Genomic DNA, 11,572 nt, shown 5'->3' on the forward strand with positions numbered 1-11,572 from the left:
AATCAGTGTTATAAGGGAATCATCTGCATTATGCCTCCCACTTTCAAGTCTTTCTTTTCCAGAGTCTGATAGAGACTCAAAAATCAACTAGTGGGGCTGAGGAGATGGCTCGGTGAGTGCAGGACTTGCTGCTTTACTCAGCAGTGGGGACCTGAGTTGCAATCTCCAGAGCCCACATAAAGTCAGGCTCAGCAGCACATTAAATGTCTGTAACCCTGTTGTATACAGCCACAAACAACAGAAGAGGGTCCTGTTTTCAACATTGTGGAGGGTGAGGCCAGAGAATGTCCTCCACACACGCATCATGGCAAGTGTGCTTGTGTTTGCACACACGTACAAATGCGCGCACACACACACCCCTCAAGAACAAACAGTGAAAACCGTCGTTGATTTTTCCTGTTCTCTGACCTCTGTTATATGCCAACACGACATCCCATCCTACCCCAGGAAGCCTTTGCCCACAGTGACTAACACAACAAGCATTGCCCGAATGAAGACATAGTGAACACTGAGCGCTTGTGCAGGAAGGCCGATTAACCTAGAAATCAATCTCATTAACTCTCATATGGCCATGCCTTTATTATTTAGTTAGTTATTATTTAGTTATTATTTAGTCAGTTAGCTAGTTAGCTAATTAGTTAGTTGGTTAGCTAGCTAGCTAGTTACTTTGGTTTTTCGAGATAGTGTTTCTCCATGTAACCTTGGCTGTCTTGGAACTCACTCTGTAGACCAGGCTGGCCTCAAACTCACAGACAGCTGCTTACCTCTGCCTCCAGAGTGCTGGGATTAAAGATGTGTACCACCACTGCCTGGTTCCCATTATTTAAGTCATCAACGTAGAACACAGTCAATGCAACTACTCTGCCTGAAATTCATTATATATGACCTAAACTCCATTAAAACTGTGTTTTAAGCTGATCCATCCAGCAGGCCTACGCTGTAATGACCATTTTCGTTCCAGACAAAGCCAAAGGCTATCCTTCCCCAAGGATATTATTCTGAGAACAATGGGCAGTGTAGAAGAACAACGAAGCACGCACAACTGCCACACTCGGTGCTGCTGCCGCCCCACTCACTTCCTGACTATTCTCAACCCATTTGTTTTCACTCTTCGCCGTCCTGTGTACTGTGCACTTCTCTTCCTGGGGCCCTCAAAACACTATCCCAAATGAATGCACTCTTGCCCCTCAATCACAGTTCCTTTCAGTGTATGCCTTTCTCTCTTTGTTCAAACAACAAGTCTAAAGAGGAAACAAAGTCATCTGTTCCGACATAGTCATAAGGCTCCGACAACCATGACTCCCTCCCGCACACGTGCACCTGCGTGCCCCAGGCAGCCATCTTACAGCAACAGAGATAGGTCTATGTCCAGTTTCTTCTAAGAAAACACAAACAACAAAAACCCACTCACAATAAAAGAACAGCAAATGCCAGAGAGAGAGAGAGAGAGAGAGAATCTAAACTGAATCAAGGGTCTAGAGCTAGGATTTGAAAAGCAGGGCTTCACTTGGGGCAAACCTATTATTCTCCAGCCACTGAAGAAACAAGCTGACCTGACCAAGATCCCCTAACACAGACACATGCATTACAAACCACGCTGCATTCATTAGCAAAGTACTAATTTTGAATCTGAGACACTGGACTTTGTTACTTGACTGGTTTCCCTCATAAATGTGGTAAAACATGAGCCTTGCTGAAAGTAGAGCATTACTAAAGACCGAATGTACACAGATGAAGCATTAAAGACAAACAGGAGCTTCAAAGGGAAGAGCTGAAAGGGTGCCACTGCAGGATCTGTGAATGGACGAGACTGCCCACTGCTCTCCCCATCTCATTCAAGACGCACACAACACAGCCTCAAGATCACTGTCATTCTGCAGTATGGTGAGACGGGCAAAAGCTGTTTGGGAAAGTGATTCACAGAGACACTGGAAGGCCTCATCAAGGCTAAGAAATAAAAATATGATAGTCTTGAAAAATGCCACTGTTACAGTCTACCTGGTAGCTGCCAGCACTGCCCCTGTGGGCAGTATGGTGAATACATTTCCTTCAGAAAAACTGAACAATCTCAGAGGTAAAAAAAATCAGATACCAGCCGGGCGGTGGTGACACACACTTTTAATCCCAGCACTCAGGAGGCAGAGACAGGCAGATCTCTGAGTTCATGGCCAGTCTGGTCTTCAGAGTGAGTTCCAGGACAGTCGGGGCTACACAGAAAAACCTTGTTTCAAAGACAAAACAAATCCAACACCAATACAGAAGAGGACAACAAAGAAATGGCCTCTCCAGTCCACTGTGGTAAGGCCGTGCACAGAGAACTTCTATTTACTGCCTTATATATTAATGAATGGACAAAGATTATCAGACACTGGAGGGTGAGGCCTTCAACATAAAAAGCAGAAAGGGCGGTGGTGGTGCTGCCTTTAGTCCCAGCATCTCGGAGGCAAAAGCAGGCAGATCTCTGTGAGTTCAAGGCCAGCCTGGTCTACAGAGTGAGTTCCAGGACAGGCTCCAAGGCTGCACAGAGAAACCCTGTCTTGAAAACCAAAAGCAAAACAAAAAGATCAAAAAGGGGCCGGCAAAATGGCTTGGCAGGTGAAAGAGCTTCCTTCTAGGCCTGATGACCCAAGTTCAATCCTTGGAAAGAAAGCACTGACTTGCTCTTTTTGCTGCCAGACCTCCGCCATCATGGGTCGCATGCACGCTCCCGGGAAGGGCCTGTCCCAGTCGGCGTTGCCCTACCGCCGTAGCGTCCCCACGTGGCTGAAGCTGACAGATTTACAAACTGGCCAAGAAAGGCCTCACTCCCTCCCAAATAGGTGTGATCCTGAGGGACTCTCACGGTGTGGCCCAGGTCCGTTTTGTGACTGGTAATAAAATCTTGAGAATCCTTAAATCCAAAGGCCTTGCCCCTGATCTTCCTGAGGATCTCTACCATTTGATTAAAAAGGCAGTCGCTGTCCGAAAGCATCTTGAGAGGAACAGAAAGGATAAGGATGCTAAATTCCGCTTCATTCTGATAGAGAGCAGAATTCACCGACTGGCTCGTTACTATAAAACCAAGCGGGTCCTCCCACCCAACTGGAAATATGAGTCATCCACAGCCTCTGCTTTAGTGGCATAAGTTCCCTTGTGTACACGAGCAATAAAATCACTTTGAATAAAAAAAAAAAAAGAAAGCACTGACTTTCAAAAATTGTCCTCTGACCTCCACACGGGTACTACATAAAGCGGGGAAAAGAAATCACAATCTACATACCTATAGAAGAAAAAAGCTACTCCGGTACATCCATCTCATTAATTTATCTATTGGTGGGCTCTGATTTCATTTCTGTGCCTATATGTACGGGTCTAGTGCTGAAGATTCAACCCACAGCCTCACACATGCTAGGCAAGCGCTCAACCATTAATCTATTCCCTTAGCTATCAGTTCTAAGCTTTTGAAATACAACTGAATTCTGTGCAGGAGAGTTTAGGAGTTGGAGAGATGACTCAGCTGGCAAAAAGTTAGCCAGGAATACATAAGGACCTGAGTTCAATTCGAGAAGCCACATAAAAAGCAGAGCACAGCAGCCATTGACGTATACCCAGTGCTGGGAAAGAGCAGACAAAGGGATCCCTGGAGTTTCCTGGCCTGCTGGTCTAGCCAAAATGACGAGTTCCAGGTTGAGAGAAACTCTGTATAAAATATAAGACAAGAGGAGAATATAAAACAGGCTAACAAGATGTGGGGAGGAAAAAAACTCTACTCAATGTGTGTGTGTGTGTGTGTGTGTGTGTGTGTGTGTGTGTGTGTGTGTGTACACAAAACTGTCAAAGTTAAAAAGTAAAGCTGGGCAGTGGTGGCACATGCCTTTAATCCCAGCACTCAGGAGGCAGAGGCAAGTGGATCTTTGTAAATTCGAGGTCAGTCATAAAGTGAGTTCTAAGACAGCCAGGGCTACACAGAGAAACCCTGTCTCAAAAAAATAACATGAAATAAACAATGAAGACTAGAAAAAGACATCAACCTCCGACCTATGTATGTATATGCACACATGCACACACACACACGAAGAAAAAACTTGAAAGCTATATAGTCTGCACAAATTCCACATTTTGCTAAAATAAAAACTAATAAAAAGATCAATGTAATAAAACAGAATAATCCTGGGCTAGAGAGAGCACAATTGTAAACAGAGTTGCCATGCAAACCTGATGCCCTCTCACGTCTCCCTCTCTTCTCTCTCTCTGTCTCTCTGTCTCTCTGTCTCTCTCTCTCTCTCTCTCTCTCTCACACACACACACCAAATTCAATTTAATTTTTATTGTAATTATCCAATTTTACTATGTTTATTTATGTGTGTGTGTTGTGAGCATGAATGTACCATGACACTCGTGTGAAGACGAGAGGATGACTTGTGGGAGTCAGTTCTCTCCTTTTACCATGTGGGTCCCAGGGATTGAACTCGGGCCATCAGGCTTGGTGGTAGGTACCTGTAACTGCTGAGCCATCTTTCTATCCCATAAATTAAACTGTAAAAAAATTAATAGACTGTCAAGTCCTAACACAAATTCACAGTACAGTGACTTAATTTAACAGAAAGGCACCTCTGCAATTCAGAAAGGAAAAGATTGTGTTTCCAATAAAATAATCTAGATTAATAGCTGTGGGGGGAGGGGTGACTCCTAGCTTTATATACAAAAATAACTCAACACATCATAGAACTATAAATAAGAGCTAGAGCATCACACTTTTAGGAAAAAGCATGTCTTATGTTCAGTTTCTCTTCTGACTCAGCAATTCTCCTCCCTGATAACCAGTTATGCCTCCCTTAACTACAGGGATGTTTCTGAGGAATCGGAATGGCTACAGAGTCCTGCTTTAACTACAGTATTCACTCTGAGGATTCCGAGGAACTTTGTCATTGGTGATTTACTTGCTGTGCAAACTACAGAATCTTTTAACAAACTACAACTCCTGCTGTTTCACCACTAAGCAGTTTAAAGGGCCCACTTTTTGGTATATGCAGTGCAGCTGATGGCCCGTGTGTTCAGCATGTTCCTATATGCTGAAGGGAAAAAGCTCGAAGGCCGCCACAAGATACATACCCCAGGGTAGCTGTGAATTATAATTGCTCCACACTGGAAACTATGCAAATCAGCGGCACAGCAGTTTAAACTATGGTACATTTATACAGGGCAAACAACAGCCATCCAGAAATAATAAATCACTGTGGCAACCGGTGACTCTCAGAGACAGATGAGCACCATCAGCTGGATGTTGTTCAAGCACCACCACCGATGTTCACTCATTTGAGGAGAAAGAGCCGCCAATACTTCAGGACACTCCGAGGCAGACAGAACCTTCAGAATGGCAGAAATGGTCTGGATCTCGAGCTGAGTCATGTTTTCATAAAAACATACAAATCCACCGAGTTGAACAGTCAAGTTTTCATATTCCACATTGTAAAGCAAACAGATAATACTTAGCTATAAGGAAAAAAATCTACAATCGCTAAGTTAGATGCTAAAATCACAGGTGATTTTTAAAAATTATACTTAATGTGGTGGCCACTGTTAGTAACTTGAGGAAATCAAGTTTTCTTCATGCTTTCTGGGATATTTATGCTGCTCGCTCTTTTTAATGACCATTTTGCCTCTTAAGACTTGGCCTCTTCTGATGAGTCAATTTTCCTTCCTATTTCCAATCTTCCCTTATTAACTCTTATCCTGTGTCTGTCCACTGCTGTTTTTCTGCCTTGTAGCTGTGATTTTTTGTTGTAACTAGGAAGATTTTTGGCTGGGTAAAGACACGGGGCCAACATAACCATACTTATATTTTGCTTATCACCATAGATCCTTCATCTGGCGATGGATGGAGATGGAGACGGAGACCCACATTGGAACACTGGACTTAACTCCCTAGGTCCAAACGAGAAGCAGAAGGAAAGAGAACGTGAGCAAGGAAGGCAAGATTAGAGGGAACCTTCATCCGACGAGGGATGGCGATACAGACGGAGACCCACATTGGAGCACCGGACTGAGTCCCCAAAGGTCCAAACGAGGAGCAGAAGGAGGAAGAACATGAAAAAGGAAATCAGGACCACGAGGGGTGTGATCACCCACTGATACAAGGGGACTGATCTAATGAGAGTTCACCAAGGCCAGCTGTCTGGGACTGAGCGAGCACGTAATCCAGCCAGATTCTCTGAATGAGGCCAGATTCTCTGAATGTGGCCGGCCCGGAGTCTTTCTGAAAAGCCATTGACAATGACACTGGGACTTGTTTCCTCTGCATATACTGGATTTTTGGGATCCAGTCTGTTTGGATGCTCACCTTCCTGGACCTGGAGGGAGGGGGAGGAGCTTGAACTACCCACAGGGCAGGAGACCCTGACTGCTATTGGGGATGGAGGGGAAGGAGGGGAGGGAGTGGGGGGAGTGGGAGGGTGTTGGGAGGAGGGGCGGAAATGGAGACTTTTGTATTTTAATAAACTTTGAGAAAAAAAAAAAGACACGGGGCCAAATAAAATATTTTGTGTGTGTGACATTCACTTTCCCACCTTTGATCTTCTTATTGAAGCCTGAAGTCAGAATACTTCTAGCCTAAGAATCCTTTCGGCAACTTGTATAATTGTCTTTAAAGTTAAAAAGACACAAAGACATATTTTAGCCTAAAGGCCTCCATGTCTTTCAGTTGCCCTTTTACCTGAAAAAACGAAGTACATTTCAGGGCTGGATGGGGATCACCATGGCGAGTGCCTGTTGTACGGAATGAGGCTGAAGGTGAGCACTGCTGTGCTAAGGACACCGCTGTGCTCAGGATGCTCTTTTATATGCCTCCCTTTTTATAATTACTCTTTACTGTTTTCAGAAAGAATCTTGGGGCCAGGCGTGGTGGTGCACACCTTTAATCCCAGCACTCAGGAGGCAGAGGCAGGTGGATCTCTGTGAGTTCAAGGCCAACCTGATCTATAGAGTGAGTTCCAGGACAGCCAAAGATATACAGAGAAACTCTGTCTTGAAAAAACAACAACAACAAAAAAAAAACCCCACAAAAACAAAAAAAAAAAGAATCTTAGAACTTTATCCACCTCTACTTTCCAGGTTACATTATGAAATTCCTACTGAGCATCAGGACCAGAGCTGGACAGCAGAGATGAGGTCTAACACTAGCTTAGGATTTAGCAACTTCTCTATTAGCCTATTATTTCCAGCAAGGAAAATCTGTGAGATTTCTAATTGCAGAGGTCTCATTAAAAGTGGTCCAGCTACTCAGATTGGACAAACTTAAGTTAGGAGGTCCTGGAGCTCTACAATGTCCCTGAAGATGAGGTACAAGCAGAACACCCCTCAGTGGGAAAGTCAGGCCGCAATGGTGGATGGGCAGCTAGTTGAGGAAAGTGATCTCAGATGCCACTCCACTCATAAGCAGTGTTTACTGAAGGATGCCTGCCCTCCTAACATTTCTTCCTTCCTGACATCTCCTATGTTGCCCAGGCTGGTCATAACTGAGTTCCTTCTGCCTCAGCCTCCCAAGTGCTGGATTAAAACTGTTTCTTACTGTGCCCGGGTCATATTTAAAATTATATCCCAAATAAATAAGTGAACATTTTATCTATTGAACTGGCAGACTTACCTGTAGGGGGTTCATCTTACAGATACATATTACAGCAGTACGCTAAAAATTTAAAATTTTATATATATGCAGGTTTTTATATATTCATAACAGCAACATAACATGTACACAGGGTACATAATATTCTAAAAGCCCATCATTATGAGAAGGCAAAATAAACCCAAGGACTCCCAAACCATAGAACTAATACCGCTGAGTGCCTTCAAAACAATGAGACAGAATTACATGGACCGATGTGGTTAAATAACAGCAACAAAGCAAAGTAGTAATTTGCAATATAGCGCATTCACTTAGCTATTTGGATTTAAAAATAAAGTTTTAAGTCAGGCATTAAAATCCAAGCATTTGGAAGGCAGAGGTGAGCGGATCTCTGAGTTTGAGGCCAGCTAGCCTGGTCTACATACTAGATTCCAGACCAGCCAGCAATAAGCAATAAGATCTTCTCTTAACCAATCAATCAAAAGTAAATAAATAAAAAATTAGGTTCTGCCAGGCACACACCTTTAATCCCAGCACTCAGGATTAAATATGCCTAGCTCATATGGCATATTTAGCAATAAAGGTTCACAATGCCTACTGATTATCCCTGACTAAAAGTCACATGGATTTTAGGAGAAAAAAATTAACTTATATCTTAATTTTTTGAGAAGGAGAGGCTGCTTCTAGACACAAGTACAAGGAAAATAGAATTTCTTCCGCTGACCATGTTGGCAGTGCCCATAACTGCAAGCACTAGCAGGCTCCCAGGCAACCAGCCTGTTTCGGCCTTCATTGTGTTTGGTCCTCGGCAAAAACCACAGGTTGTCTGAACACGGGACTCCCTTTTGCTTTGAGCTTCCAGAAGGAGTCTCTGGGGGCACAGCACAGCCCCTGGCCTGACAGTCTAAGGACAGCAGGTAAATCCACACCCGCTTCATACTAGGCCCTACTTGGAGCCTCACTCAGCCAAGCGGCTCAGCTCTGGTCAGCAGCCCACCAACGCGGTTAGCCGAAAGCCTGTGGCTGGTTGCTCCTGCGAAAACCATCCAGTCATAGGACAGCGCCGGAACTCTGGGACTTCAAACAAGGCAACCCTCAAAGTGGAAAGGGAGAGAAAATGAGGCCCAGCAAGAGAAAGAATCAAAAGAGGGGGCGGCAGTGAACAGAAGGGAAGGGAGGGGGAAGAAAGCTGCTAACACAGAAAGCAAGTTAGGGAAATGAACGGGGTTAGAGCATAGAAAGCAGGAGAGAGGAAGAACCCTGCCCCCCTGCCAAGTTGAGAGGACACACTAGAAAGGGACAGGGCTATCCTTCCCAAGGAGCCTGAGAAAGTCACTTCCCAGGTCAGGTCCCCCACCAGCACAGCCCCTGAAAGGCAGGTTCCACAGCCTCCCAGAGCATTAGAGTAGGCTTTGTGGAAAAGTTGACATCTTGATGGCTTAGTAAAAGGCTTAATGTGCTGGCAATTTAATCGAGCTCCTGATGAATACCCAGCGGCCCTCTTTGCTCCACCATGAAAGCTCCTTTGCTAGCCCTCAGAGAGAGCGCAGCTCTGTCAACACAGCAGGTGACCCATGACAGACAGCAGTAAATTTCAGTTCACACCTGCATGTGAGGCTTCCAGGGATCACACCACCCCAGCAGCACTGCCCAACCTCTTCTGGTCTGGGGTATGAGCGCCAGCCAGCTGTGGGTAAAAAAGACTAGAAGAAACAAATGCTAAATGACAACTTTCTGTCACTGCTGACACCTACACAGAGCACTCCACATGCAAAAGATGAAGGACTCAAAGCAGCTGAATCAAAGGAGTCAAAGAGACTAGAAACTAATAGGACTGCCCTCGTCCCTGGGAAAAACCTGAGTTTCCCAGGGCACACCTACACAGAAAGGACAACACCGCACTACAGCATCAGCCAAAGCCAAGCCTGAGCTTCCGGCCTGAGTTAACACAGAGCACACCATCACCACCTCTTAGGCCTCCTTATGGCAAATCACATCAAAATGGCAGTGGTTAAAAAAACAAAACAAAACAAGAAAAACAAACAAAGACAGAGGTTTCGATATTATACTTTTCTTTTCCGGGAGACAGTCTTGGCTGGAGCTTGCAATCCTTTTTAACTCAGCTTCCTGTAGGTGTGTGTTACCATACGCAGTTGCCTATTCTCAGCAACTAGGTTCTTCATTTTGTGGCTTTCTTAGTATCGGACTGTCATACAAGTTTTAGGACAGGGTTTAGGGAGACTTCTCTGAAAGCCCGCCTACATAAACCAGCTCTACCATCCACCTCCTGCCACCTGGAAAACTCACCATGGATGACTCATGTATGCACTATGATTTAGAGAACATATACAAACAACTATTTTAGCTTATAATATTCACCTTCTATTTGTGGCAGCGGGTACAGTACTTTTCAACTTAAAGGCAATGACAGTCTCCCCTGTAAATAAGATTTCAAGTTAAAAAAATATGTTTATTGTGTGTGTATGTGTGTGTGCACTCCAGCACACATGTACAATATGGTACACATCTGGAAGTCAGAGGGTAATTTGTGGGAGTCAGTTTTTCTCCTTTTTTTCCCACCATGCAAATCCTGGGATCAAAAATTTGAAGTTTTAAGAAGATGAGAGATAGTTACTGACAGCTGCACTAATTAAGCCAATTAAAGGGTATAAGAGTTGGAAGCAGGGCAGTGGTGGCACATGCCTTTAATCCCAACACTCAAGAGGTAGAAGCAGGTGGACCTCTATGAGTTGGAGGCCAGCCTGGTCTACAAAGAGCAGCTAGGACAGCTAGGGCTACACAGAGCAACCCTGTCTCGAAACCCGCCGCCCCCATAAAAAGAGTGTAAGAGTTGGGCTGGAGAGATGGCTCAGTGGCTAAGAGCACTGGCTGCTCTTCCAAAGGGCCCAGGCTAGACTCCCAGAACACACAAGGCAGCTCCTGATGATCTTTAACTCCAGTTCCAGGGGATCCAATGCCTTCCTCTGAACTTCATGGCACCATGCATGCATGTGGCACAAAAGTATACATGTAGGCATATACACCCATACAAATACAAAATTTAAAAATTAAATTATAAAATTTAAATGTTTGAATAAAACAGCAAGGAAGGCATGGAGATAGGACAAAAATCACACATATGGAACATGAAGCTTTTTGCTGAAAACTTTTGCCCCACCGGTTTTTTTGTTTGTTTGTTTTTTGTTTTTCCTTTTGGTTTTTTGAGACAGGGTTTCTCTGTAGCTTTGGAGTCTGTCCTGGAACTAGCTCTTGTAGACCAGGCTGGCCTCGAACTCACAGAGATCCACCTGCCTCTGTCTCCCGAGTGCTGGGATTAAAAGCATGTGCCACCACCGCCCGGTGCCCCACCAGTTTCATAGTGATCCTCAGACATTGAAGAGTACCAAGAATCGTAACTCAAGAGTCAGCAGAGGCAGAGGGCTGCAGCAACTGGGATCTACCACTAGCTTGACAGTGGCCTTTGCTGGAAAGGCTGAGTAAGTCCACAGGCTACTGCGGACATCAGGGAAGCACCAAGAATGAGACTTAATGAAGACTCGAGACAGGCATGTTCCTATGTCTGCTACTCGCACGCCTCTCCAGCTGCTCCTACCTACAGTCCTGATGCTGAAATAAACAGGGAAGAAGTCTAGGCCATTCCCAGGTTTCCTTGTCCCTGGATATTTCTGCAGCTCAACTGTTCACCATCCTGCCCTCTCTCTTGCCACTGGGCATATGTCTAGGTAGTTTTCAAATGTGATATATTTTTTGGCAATGCTCTTGGGACTAGCTAACAATTCTTAAGCACATGTCACCAGGGAACTAGCAATAGGCATCTCTGAATAAAGAAAGCATTTACTCCCTAATGAGACATCAGGTAAAGCAAACCTTCCTCCCACCACAACTACCAACACTCCCTTAAACCATCTAATTAAGAGTACAGAAAGCTGTCAATCTGCCTGCTACCTGCTG

At 44.7% G+C, this 11,572-nt stretch overlaps 1 pseudogene; it reads left to right on the forward strand.

Moving 5' to 3' along the window:
• Positions 1-2,666: 2,666 nt before the first annotated feature.
• On the forward strand, positions 2,667-3,169 carry LOC148120023 (small ribosomal subunit protein uS15 pseudogene; annotated as a pseudogene).
• Positions 3,170-11,572: the final 8,403 nt, after the last annotated feature.

This window comes from Myodes glareolus, chromosome 13, assembly GCF_982192425.1.
Source record: "Myodes glareolus chromosome 13, mMyoGla1.1, whole genome shotgun sequence".
Lineage (NCBI taxonomy): Eukaryota > Metazoa > Chordata > Mammalia > Rodentia > Cricetidae > Myodes > Myodes glareolus.